This window comes from Coenobita brevimanus, chromosome 17 (genome assembly GCF_032717465.1).
Source record: "Coenobita brevimanus isolate Jiangsu-jjx chromosome 17, ASM3271746v2, whole genome shotgun sequence".
In the NCBI taxonomy this organism is placed as follows: Eukaryota; Metazoa; Arthropoda; class Malacostraca; order Decapoda; family Coenobitidae; genus Coenobita; species Coenobita brevimanus.
The window spans coordinates 27495575-27508770 of NC_136970.1; the positions used below are offsets into that span (position 1 = coordinate 27495575).

The 13196-nt window shown below is 42.6% G+C and overlaps 1 pseudogene; it reads right to left on the bottom strand.

Moving 5' to 3' along the window:
• Positions 1-1512: 1512 nt before the first annotated feature.
• Positions 1513-3121, bottom strand: LOC145391139 (uncharacterized; annotated as a pseudogene).
• Positions 3122-13196: the final 10075 nt, after the last annotated feature.

Sequence of the window (13196 nt, forward strand, 5' to 3'; positions counted from 1 at the left end):
CATCCGCTGAGAGTTAATCATAGCAGCCCCAGTGTTAATACTGTCACCGCTAAACATGTAGTCGCGACAACTCTAATATTGTATTTTAATTCAACACCAGAAAATTTTACTGAACAATGAATGCGTGGTAGCAGCCTAGGAATGTTAAGCGGCAGCAGTGTGAGTGTGTGAAAGCAGAAAGGAACGCTTGACCATTTGAGAAAACCGTCGGACTTTATACTCACAGCGGTGGCAAGTCACAGTACTGTGTTAATCTTTTTACCTGTGGAAAACTTTAATCAGCTCAGGAGAAAATATTCGAACTGGAACGGTTCTTTTTTTTGCTTTTATTAACCACTTTAATATAGGAGGTCTTTCATATGATGAACACAGGCTTTAGGCATTAGCAGGAATTGAATAAAGGTTACGTCATCTTCTCACAATGGTTAAATCATACCATGCTTAATTACATGTTCATTATAAAATATTATAGATTATGCGTATGTTAAAAACAACTACTCTGAATCCTGTCCAAGACCAATGAAACATTGTTACAACAGTTCTGTTTAAGTAACCTAAATCATATGACCGCTAAGCAAGATTGGGTGACATAATCTGGTGAAAGTGTGTGTATTACTAATACTAATACTACTGCTAGTAGTAGTAGTAGTATCTTGGTAGTAGTCGACTGTCATTCTCCCTCATGAGGTCTGCACTCCTATGCCTCAGAGGCACAAGATCATCAACCCTCAGGCCTGTCTCTCTGGCCGGAATGGATTATGAAACTGTAGTGGTCGATAGTCGCATAGACCAGCGTCTCCAATAGATTAATGTCTTTAATAACCCATTGGCGCCCAGTGTCCTTAATATAGGACAGAACTGGACATTTTCAAAATTTAAAAAAGAAGGGAACCCCGGGCTAGGAACCTATGAGCTTCGCGACTATGAGCAGACAGGAGGAGGGCAATACACCTAGCACCCTTCCAGCAAAATCCCTCTCACAGAAAATTTTGGAGCCAATGGGTTAACACAGTTATGTTAATTAATATAAGATAATAAAAGCAGTTGTAGATGGCTGATAACCACAACCATTGGCGTGCTTGGGGCCAACGGATTGTAATGTGAGGGTTTCCCTTCACAATAGAACTCCAAATGGTGAACTGTATTGGGAAGGTTGGTTTTGATCTTCACAATAACATTCCCAAATGGATGGAGGTGTTCTTCATTGTAGTAGTAGTAGTAGTTGCGGTGGTGGTGGTGGTGGTGGTGGTGGTGGTGGTAGTAGTAGTAGTAGTAGTAGTAATAGTAGTAGTAGTAGCTTTTAAATCACCTTCATCCATTGGGGAATTATATTGTGAAAATTAAAACCAACCTTCCTAATACAGTTCATCATTTGGCGTTGTAATGCGAAGGTTAACACCAACCCCCATATTACAATCCGTTGGCCCCAAGCACGCCAACGGCTGTGATTACCAACCATATACTACTTCATTTTATATTTATTGATATTACAGTGTAAATAAAGACATTAAACTATTGGAGTCGCTGGTCTTTGCAACTCTCGACCAGGGTAGCTTCGTAATCCAAACCCGCCAGAGATACATGCCTGAGGGCTGATGATCTTGTGCCCCTGAGACATAGGAGAGCAGACCTCACGAGGGAGAATGAGAGTCGACATCTCATCCAGGCCATAACAGAACTCTGCGGTTAACGTTTCTTCTCAGAGAGTCCCTCTGCCAGTCTCGAATAGACTCTCACTGCCTCTGGACCCATCCCACCTGATGTCGTGAACACAAGGGGAGTGAATCGACCGTGGTCCACATGTTGGATCCTTTCTTGAAAATTTTTTTCTTGTTCATTCCTCTTGTGTGGAGCTTCGAGAGACAGTTCACGATGACATGCTGCCATGGGATCGAATATCCTGATGTCGAAGAATGCCCTCTGCCCACGTGTCCAGAAACCTCGAGCACTGACATCCACTCTTGCATCATTTGATGTATTTACTGTTTTGTGGGTGAAGTGCTCGCCGTCCAGGGGTAGCAGAGCTGGCTCAGTCGTGACATCATGGCATATTTCCTGCAGCATTTTGGCCGTGAGGTCGCGTACTTCATAGTGTCGGATGCAAACAAAGCCTCCCTTCTTGCATACCATTGCAAGGTTTGCATCAAAGGCAGTGCCACAGGCACAGTGTTGAGGTAGGTTCTCTATTGGTCACCCATATCTCAAGGCTATGGCATCAATAAATTCTTGTTTGTTGAAGTGGAAGCCTTTTGCCTTGAGAGGCAGGGTTGTGAACCAGTTCGATGCCCCAACCTCCTGTGCAATTTCAACTCTTCTGCACTAGTTTGGTGTTAGATGTTCGACTATGTGCTGCAGCTGGTCGTTTTGTCTTGCTTCACGCTCCTTGATTATCTGTGTCTTTATGTCTTTCTGCCTTTGGTGGTCGATTTCACTCGTCTCAACCTGGGCACAGATCTTCTGTGACAAGGATTCGGTGAGCCTGAGTGAATTTCTGTGTTCATAGCTTCCCACGGCTACTGGATTTATACTGCCAAGGCCTCCCATCCTGGGTGGTAGTGCTAGAAGGTCCCTCTCTTCTGGTGTGGGGATGTGGCCATTGGTTAGAGATGGGAGGAATGAATCCCTGATTGCATCCTCCAGTGGTTGTAGCAGCAACTCGATGTCTGGTATGGTCCTCATCACGAAGGTCCACTTGTGCTTTACACCATAGGTAAATGCACTGTATGCTGCATGGGGTTCTGTTTTTACGTGGCTGGATAGTGTATTAATTTCTTCTACCCATGTCTTTACCTTATCACTCACATATTTGTCTCTGAATTCCTTTGTTCCAATCACAGCCCCTAGATGCCTCTGACCTTCCTTGGTCACTATCACGTTTGCGCCTCTAAAGGTTTCTTGTGCATCTTGATAGTAAGCTGGTTTCACAATCAAGATGGAGTTACTTGCATTAGGGTAGTAACCTATTTCAGGGCCATGAGATGTTACAAGGTTCCACCATTTCCTCACATCCTTGACCTTGCCAGCACCCGTGAGATCATCTGCAAAGGCTACCTGTTTTACATTGGTGGCCTTGTATTTGATCTGTTGTTGCAGCAGTCATCGCCAGGGCGTACATAGCCATGGCAACGGGGTTTCCCTGGGTAGTTCCTTCTGTGGACTGGATTACACCGACATCGTGAGCCGCTGTCTTACCCACAATGTAGAGGACTGCTGGTTCTTTGTAGGTGTTTTCCACATATTGGGCAAATGCTGGGCATTTAACCTTGATATTGTGCAGCATTGCCTCCCGGTTGATGGAATTAAATGCATTTGAGGCATCAACTAATAATATTGCCTGACAGTTCTCTTCCCCAAATATTTTCCTCATGGAGTGAACTGCTACCTCACCTCCTGCCTGCTGGCCTGCACACACCTGGAGGTTGCCAACTGCCTGCTTCACATCATCTTTCACCACCTCCATAATGCATTTTCCTATAATCCGTCTTAAGACTTCACCCACTCCGATGGGCCTGCATCCAGGATTCTTATCAAGGGGGATTAGTCTGCAAGGCGTCAGTGCTTCGATGTTACTGCACTGACTTGAAGCCAGCTTCCTCGCAAGTGAGGCAATGGTGTTACATAGGTCTGTTGCTGCATCCCCAAACTTACGTTACTAAGGATTACTCGCCAAGATTTTGCAGCCAGGCCTGACGGTCCTGCCCCTCCCTGTGTGTGCATTGCCTTCCGCCACACCATATCTCCAGTTATCCTGTCAGATATGATGGGATTGGGAGGAGTGTAGTTGCCGTCAAGCTTTGTCTGGGCACTTGCTTGTCGTGCAGTCGGGTGTTTTTCTCTTAGTTGTTGCACTGTTTCATCTGTCAGGTCAAGCACTCCATTTGGTGATTCAGCTGACAGGGATCTTGTTGCCATCGAGACCTTCCCCTGTTTCATCTTGCTGCCAAAAATCCTTGCAACATCGTTGGTATTCTGATTTCTTCTGCCTCGGTTGTTTATTCTTATCTGCAAGGCCCTTGCTTCCTCAAGTAGTTTGTTGATTTCACCTCTTTTCCATGTTTCAACCAGCCAGGTCTTGTTGAGGAAGAGATGTGGTATTAGTGTAAAGACCTTAAGAGAGAATGAGGCAATGGGTGTGTTATTGTTGTGGTTGGCTATCAGGCGAGTGATTTCCTTGATCATGTCAGTTGTAGAATTGCATTTGGGAGGTTCAAAAAGGTTACTTGAGGACCATCCAACTATTTCATTATATGTGGTGTTCATCCAGGTTACTGTATTTTCTCGGGATTTGCCCATCCAGTATGTGGGACGACCTTCTCGCACAGACCTTTGAGGCTGTTCTGCTTCCTCGTTGTTTGTGTCACTACCGTTCTGAGGACATATAATACCTAGATGATTCCCTCTTTCATGCACTCCTCTATGGTAGTCTTCATCCTGAGTTTCATTTCTATTTTAAACCTCATAATGTTCCTCATCCCCAACTTCACTACTATTCACTTCCCCCTGGTGATTTAACCCACCCAGCGCTTCCATATCTCTCGCATCTTGGCGTCCATCCCTATCCCTCGCTTCACCACGGGGCTTTCACCACCACGCATGTCCGTGTGATCGTGCATATTGTCAGTGACCGCCCCATCAATATCCATGTCACCAATCTGTCGCCTGCCATGTTGGAAGCGGTCAAGTGCCGCTTCTGGTGGGCTGTGATTCCCTAACACATTCATACAGAAAGGTCCCATCCTACAGTATGTACACAGCGACCTGTTTGTTGCACATGAGCACCTGAAACACTTATGCTGCCTACTGGAGCACTGATAACAATACTGTGGCGTGGCCATGGTGTTAAAGTTTTTATACTGTGGTACAGTATTAATAATAATAACTTTGGCTACTTTTTGTAGTACTTTTAAATGAAAATTAAATATAATGTTACTAGAAATACTATTTTACTATACGATTTTTAAATTAAAATTTTATATAAGTGAAGAATATGCTTGTTTTACTTCTATTTTTGTAGATAATATGATTAAGTTATGAAGCAGGTTGCTCTTTTTTCTGTAGTTTTGCAAATCAGTTAATATTCAATTGTTCTGTCTTATACTAATATTCGACTGAACTGATAATGTTATGTATTTAAAGTTTGATATGAAGTAAAACAACGCTTCTTTGTTCAAGGGTTAAGTAGGTGGCCAATTGGCGTGTTGCAATAATGTGGAGCCTTGTTTATTGGTAATGGGTCTTCAGGCGTTAAGGTGTAGGGGTGAGAGTGGTGTGTGGTGTAGCTGCAGTGTGTGTGTGTGTGTGTGTGTGTGTGTGTGTGTGTGTGTGTGTGTGTGTGTGTGTGTGTGTTGTTTAGTGATATTGGGTCTTCGGACGCTATGGTATAGGGGTGAGTGTGGTGTGGTGTGTGGCGTTGGGACAATGTGTGTGCGTGTGTGTGTGTGTTGGTGTTGTGACATGTGATGTGTGATGTGTGGTTGTGGTGTGTTGTGGGGGTAAGATAGAGGCACCTTGGTTTACTGAGGCACATTGGCATTAACAAGGTTTGTTTAGTATTTCTTTTGAATACAATTTAGAATTTTGAGAGAGTTGAGTAAGTAGTTCTAGTTTGTTATTTTATGGAGTTTACATTAGTCCTATTATATAGATATTATATTAAAAATACTCTTATTCCTACTGTGGATGTGATAGGAAGCATTATGAGGAACACACTGAGGTGGTTTGGCCATGTGGACAGGATGGAGGGTGAAAGACTGACGAAGATAGTGTATGTGAGTGAGGTGGAGGGGGGAAGAGGGAGGGGGAGGCCGAGAATGAGACGGAGGGATGGGGTGGAGAGGTATATGAGAGAGGGGGGTGTGAGTTGGGAGCAGGGCAGTGAAATGGCGGGGGACAGGGCGACATGGAGGCGATTTGTTTGTGGCCGCCTCAAACGGGATTGAGGCGTCTGGCAATAGATAGATAGATAGACTACTGTATTTAATAATAATAGTGTACGTAAAACTAGGGTACTATGTTTAAATTTGTTATTTACTTGAAGTTATATTAATTTTATATATTAAAATTAAAGTTTTAATTATTACTGTCCTATTTATTATTATATTATAGACTTATCTACTGTGATTGGTTATATATTTATACAATGAGTTTCTATGTATAATGTGTTTTATAGTTATTTAAGAACAGTCATTGTGTGTGTGTCTGTATGTACAGTATGATGAGTTTACAGTGTCATCTACTGTAAGGTGTGTGTATGATTCCCTACCTAAATGTTTTTGTATGCCACACTTCTATACCACCTGGCTATGCTGGTGGTGTGTATGTAGGAGACTGTTGTATAGTTAGTGGTAGTTGTTGTTATATTTAGTGTTTGATACAGTGTTTATAAAGTATTATTAGATGGTGTGTATGCTAGTGATCAGTGGGTGATATTCAGTGTGTGGTTACAGCTGATGTGTTAGGGAAAGGGAGTTAATGGTCCAAGGATAATGGAGTGAGCAAGAGGTGTGCGACAGGCATCCCACGTCTCATTGTTATTTGTGGACAAAGTTAATAATTGAAAAATGGGCTTCAGAGAGGTACTTATTTTGTAAGTGAGGGTGGCGATACTTATATTCTGGGTGTGTGGGGCAGCGCACATGTGGTGGCGGGGTCCCGGGTGGCTGATGATATAATGTATGGTGTTGACACCAGTCCAGATAACCCTCTCAGGTCAGCACCTCGCTCGCTAACGGTCCCTGCACACACACACACACACACACACACACACACACCCTTCCTCCCCCTCACACCGTAGTTTTCACAGTTTTTCACATTTTCCAAGCTATATATAGCTGATATTTAAGATTTTCTTTCACATATGCATCAGTGTCCACTTTATGCTGGAGTGGGTATCAATTTCTAAAAGCCCACAATCATTTTTACTATGATTTCGAGACGATAACACGGAGCGCCTGGCACACGTCCTCTCACTCCACCACCCAGAACTACTACTACTACTACTACCACTACTACTACTTTTTTTTTTTAATCACCTCCATCCATCGGGGAATTCTACTACTACTACTACAACAACAACAACAACTTTTTTTTTTTTTAATCACCTCCATCCATCGGGGAATTATATTGTGAAGATCAAAACCAACCTTCCTAATACAGTTCACCATTTGGAGTTGTAATGTGAAGGTTAACACTAACCCTCATATTACAATCCGCTGGCCCCAAGCACGCCAACGGCCGTGGTTACCAGCCATCTACTATTATTATTATTTATTTTATTTTATATTTATTGATATTACAGTGTAAATAAAGACATTAAACTATTGGAGTCGCTGGTCTATGCGACTCTCGACCACTGTAGCTTCGTAATCCATACCCGCCAGGGAGACAGGCCTGTGGGCTGATCTTGTGCCTCTGAGACATAGCAGAGCAGACCTCATGAGGGAGAATGAGAGTCGACATCTCATCCAGGCCATAACAGAACTCTGCGGTTGATATTTCTACTACTACTACTACTACTACTTGGTCGACAAATAAGGAGACGTGGGAAGCCTGTCACACACCTCTTGCTCACTTCATTATCCTTGGAGCACTAACTCCATTTCCCTGACACATCAGCTGTTACCACACACTGAATATCACCCACTGATCACTAGCATACACACCACCTAATAATTTGATTTATAAACACTATATCAAACACTAAAGAGTACAAAAATTACCTCTAACTATGCAACAACCTCCTACATACACACCACCAGCATGGCCAGGTGGTATAGAAGTGTGGCATACAAAAACATTTAGGTAGAGAATCTTTCACACACCTTAGATGACACTGTAATGTAAACACATCATACTGTACAAACAGACACCCACACACAATGATTTATTAAAATATTCTAAAACATATTGTACGTAAAATCTCACCATACATATATAGCCAATCACAGCAGATATGTCAATTATATAATAATAAATAGCACAGTGATAATTAGAACATTTATTTTAATATATATACTTAATAAATATAACTTCCATTAAATAACAAATTTAATCATAGTATCCTAGTTTTAAGTGCGTTATTATTAGTAAAAACAGTAGTAATAAGGGAAATTTTAATATAATTTCAACATAATAGGGCTAATGTTAACTCCATAAAATTACAAACTAGAACTACTTGCTCAACCCTCTCACAATTCTCTATAACAATCTTATAATTAAATCCAATACTAAACAAACCTTGTTAATGTCAATGTGCCTTACTAAACCAAGGTGCCTCTACCTTACCCCACAACACACAACAACCACACATCACACATCACCTGTCATAACACACACACACACACACACACACACACACACACACACACACACACACACACACACACACACACACACACACACACACACACACACACACACTGTCCCAACACCACACACCACACTACTCTCACCCCTGTATCATAACGTCTGAAGACCAAATAAATTATCACTAAACAACACACACACACACACACACACACACACACACACACACACACACACACACACACACACACCACTCTCACCTCTACACCGTAACTCCTGAAGACCCAGTTCCACTAAACAAGGCTCCACAGTATTGCACCACACCCATTGGCCACCTATTAAACTCTTAAGCAAAGAAGCGTTGTTTTACTTCATTTCAAACTTTAAATACATAACAGTATCAGTTCAGTCGATTATTAGTGTAAGACAAAGAAATCAGATATTAACTGATACGCACAACTAGAGAAAAACGAGCAAACTGCTTTCTAACTTCATCATATTATTTGCAAAAATTGAAGTAAAACAAGCACATTTTCCATTTATATCAAATCTAAATTTAACAATCGTATAGTAAAACAGTAGTTCTAGTAACATTATAATTAATTTTCATTTAAAAGTACTACAAAAAGTAGCCATTATTATTATTGTAACACTATACCACAGTATAAAAACTTTATTAACACCATGGCCATGCCACAGTATTGCTGTCAGTGCTCCAGTAGGCTGCATAAGTGCATTAGGTACTCATGTGCAACAAATAGGTCGCTGTGTACATACTGTGGGCTGGGACCCTTCTGTGTGAATGCGTTAGGGAATCACAGCCCACCAGAGGCGGCACTTTGACCACTTCCAACATAGCAGGCGACAAAATGGTGACGTGGAAATTAATGAGGTGGTCACTGACAATATACATGTCACGAATTCGCGCGAGCGTTATTTATAAATTCGTGACATTGTACTTTAGTGAGAAAACCACGAATTCTAGTGGAATTCCCACTGGGCATCACTCAGTTCAACCGTCCTTGTATTCACTCCGATCGGGATGATTTTCAGAACATTTCTCACTGTTTCACAAGTGATCATTCTTATCCACGACATTATTGCTTTCACCGAGTGATTTATTGTGAAACTATATCGTTCACTTTCTTTCTGTTGGATGATGAAGTTAGGCCACGCCCTACTTCTGGCAAACACGGCCAGCCCCAACTTCTTTCCCCCGTTTGAATTTAGTCAGCTTTGAGTTGCCTCGAGTGTAGGACCGTTTGTGCCCAGCATAGAGCAGCGCCTCCGTTGTACAGCGAGTTCCTGAATCTCCACCTAGATGGTGAATTGGCGAAGCGGGCTTAGCGAATAGCAGCGTTTTGATGTCCATCACAGGAGCCCAGACTACTCGTTTGGCTCCCCTCCAATGACCAGTATTTTTGTTCAATTTTCTAAGCTTAAGTGTGTTTAGCTTTTGAATGAGCGAGTGCGTGTATTCTCCTTGTTATTTTGAATTCATTTTTGAGGCTCATATAACAAATTTATTTCATTGTAATCAATAACTTTAGAGTTCTTTTCTTTGAGCTTAATGTAATTAGAATCATGTTTTATTTCTCCATATTAAACTTATTTTAGTTGCTGCTCCTAGTTTGCACAAACTCTTTACAGTATCCTTCACTGGTACTTAGACCAGTTTTTCTGTATCAAATTTATATTCGTTGTGCCAGCCAGGCGTTATGCACCGGCAAGAACCTGTTTATTACTATTAGCATTAGTTATTGATTGTCAGGGGTGGAGTCACTTTCTCAAGAGGCTAACAGTACTAACAAACAGCATGCGTGAGTAATTAGTCTCTGCTGTGTACTGTTGAGAAAATTTATAAATTCTCGGCCTTAGAGAATCGGCGAAGTAAGCTGGCATGAAATAAAACTTAATGCTTGATTTTCACAAGTTAATTCCTTGTCTCTGTTTTCAAGTAACATTCTAGCATTATTTAATTCGCAAATTCACATCCCTCCATGACAATACACAATCACAAGGACATGCCTGGTGGTGAAAGATCCAGTGGTGAAGCGAGGGATAGGGATGGACGCCAAGATGCGAGAGATATGGAAGTGCTGGATGGGTTAAATCACCATGGAGAAGTGAATAGTACTGAAGCTGGGGGTGAGGAACATCAGGAAGTTTATGACAGAAATGAAACTCATGGGGAAGACCATAGGGGAAGGCATGAATGAGGGAATCATCCAGTTATTATATGTCCCCAGGATGGCAGTGACACAAAGAACAAGGAAGCAGAACAGCCTCTCAGGTCTATGCGAGAAGGTCATCCCACAAACTGGATGGGCAAATCTAGAGCAAATGCAGTAACCTGGGTGAACACCACATATAGTGAAATTGTTGGATGGTCGTCAAAGAACCTTTTCAAACCTCCCAAATGCAATGCTACAATTGACATGATCAAAGAAATCACTCGCCTAATAGCCAATTAACATAATAACTCACCCATTGCCTCATTCTTTCCTAAGGTCCTTGCACTGATACATCTCCTCAACAAGACCTGCCCTAGAGCTAGCATTGCAGAAAATATTAAGGCCATCTAAAGGCGGGTTGAAACATGGAAAAAGAGGTGAAATCGACAAACTACTTGAGGAAGCAAGGGCCTTGCAGAAGAAACCAAAACACCAGCGATGTGGCAAGGATTTTTGGCAGCAAGATGAGACTGGGGAAGGTCTTGATGGCGACAAGATCCCTGTCATCTGAATCAACAAACGGAGTACTTGACATAACAGAAGAAACAATGCAACAACTACAAGAAAAAAAACCGTCTGCATGACAAGCAAGTGCCCAGTCAAAGCTTAATGGGAACTACACTCTTCCCAATCCCATCATGAATTACAGGATAACTGGAGATATGGTGTGACGGAAGGCAATGCACACACAGGGAGGGGCAGGACCGTCAGGGCAGGATCCAAAATCTTGATGAATAATCCTCAGCAACATCAAGTTTGGAGAGGCAGCAACAGACCTGTGTAACACCAATGCCTCACTGAAGTGGAAGCTGGTTTCAAGTCAGTGCAATAACATCAAAGCACTGACGGTTTGGAGACTAATCCCCCTTGATAAGAATCCTGGATGTTGGCCTATCGGGGTGGATGAAATCTTAAGACGGATTATAGGAAAGTGCATCATGAAGGTGGTGAAAGATGATGTGAAGCAGGCAGTTGGCAGCCTCCAAGTGTGCGCAGGCCAGCAGGCAGGAGGTGAGGTAGCAGTTCACTCCATGAGGAAAATATTTGAGGAAGAGGACTGTCAGGCAGTATTATTAGTTGATGCCTCAAATGCATTTAGTTCCATCAACCGGGAGACAATGCTGCACAACATCAAGGTCAAATGCTCAGCATTTGCCCAATATGTGAAAAACACCTACGAAGAACCAGCAGTCCTCTACATTGTGGGTAAGACAGCTGCTCACGATGTCCGTGTAATCCAATCCACAAAAGGAACTACCCAGGGGGACTTTGTTGCCATGGCTATGTACGCCCTGGCTATGACAGTGCTGCAACAACATATCAAATACAAGGCCACGAATGTAAAACAGGTAGCATATGCAGATGATCTCACTGGTGCTGGCAAGATGGAGTACTGATTGATTGACTGATTGTAGTAGAAACTGGCGGTGCAACTGCTAGGGTCATATGCCGCCGGACAACAAGCTAAAACACGCGGGAAATAAATAGTGCATAATCGTAATAATGCTAATAACTTTTACTAGAAATAAAACACTGAAAATAATAAAAGAATAGTTAAAAGAAAAAACAAGTACTTATAAAAGTGGAAAGAGGCCCACCTCCTGAAGAAAACCAAAAACATCAGTAAAATCGCTATGGTCTCCACCAAGCATCGAGGAGAGACAGTAGGCGCCATCTACCCCTCTATGCCTATGGAGGAATCTCTGACACAAGTCCCCCAAACTTGGACACTCAACCAGCAAGTGACGGACAGTAAGGGGAACAATGCAATCATCACAGTACGGTTGAGTCTCACCACTCATCAGGAACCCATGTGTAAGCCAAGAGTGTCCAATGCGAAGCCTAGCAAGAGTTACCTCCAATCACCGAAGCATGGAAGTGAGAACCCTTAGCACAACACTCTCTGAAAGACCTCTTTCAGCTTATTATAAGCAACACCATCCAAGCGTCTCTGCCAACACACATGAATTCTGTCCCGCAAGTAAGGTGTTAGGTCAGATGCGGGAAGCGGATATTCTGTTGGGGGCTGTAGAGTAGCCGCAGCCTTGGCCAATGCATCCACCATCTCATTGCCCATCTCACCAACATGTGCGGGAACCCAGCAAAAATCCACTCTCTTCCCCTGACGACGAATGAGGGACAGGCACTCCAAAATAGCTAAAACTAAAGGATGGGAAGAGTTAAAAGAGTCCAGGATCAAAAGCGCCCCTTGAGAGTCACAAAAAATAGTTAAATAATTGTCAGGGTGAACAAACACCAACTTCAAGGCTAAAATGATGGCTGACAACTCTGCAGTAAAAACTGAGGCAACCAAAGGAAGACTACCTCCACGGCTAAAATTAGGAAATACCACTCCAAAACCAACACCTGATGCGGATTTAGTGCCATCAGTATACACAGGCACAGAACCACCATGACTAGAAGCATGTTCTAAAAATAACCTTAAAAGACACTGTAGAGTGACAAAATCCTGAGCCAGCAAAAGGCCTGCAGAAAGTTACCCTGGGTAATATCCAAGGTGCAACCCTCGGGATCCGAACAGGACTGACAAGTACTGCCGACAAGCCAAACCCCTCCATTATATCCTGAACCCTAGAGCCAAATGGATGAGGCATGCGAGGGTGTCTACTATAACACAAAAGACAAGACTGTTTCATC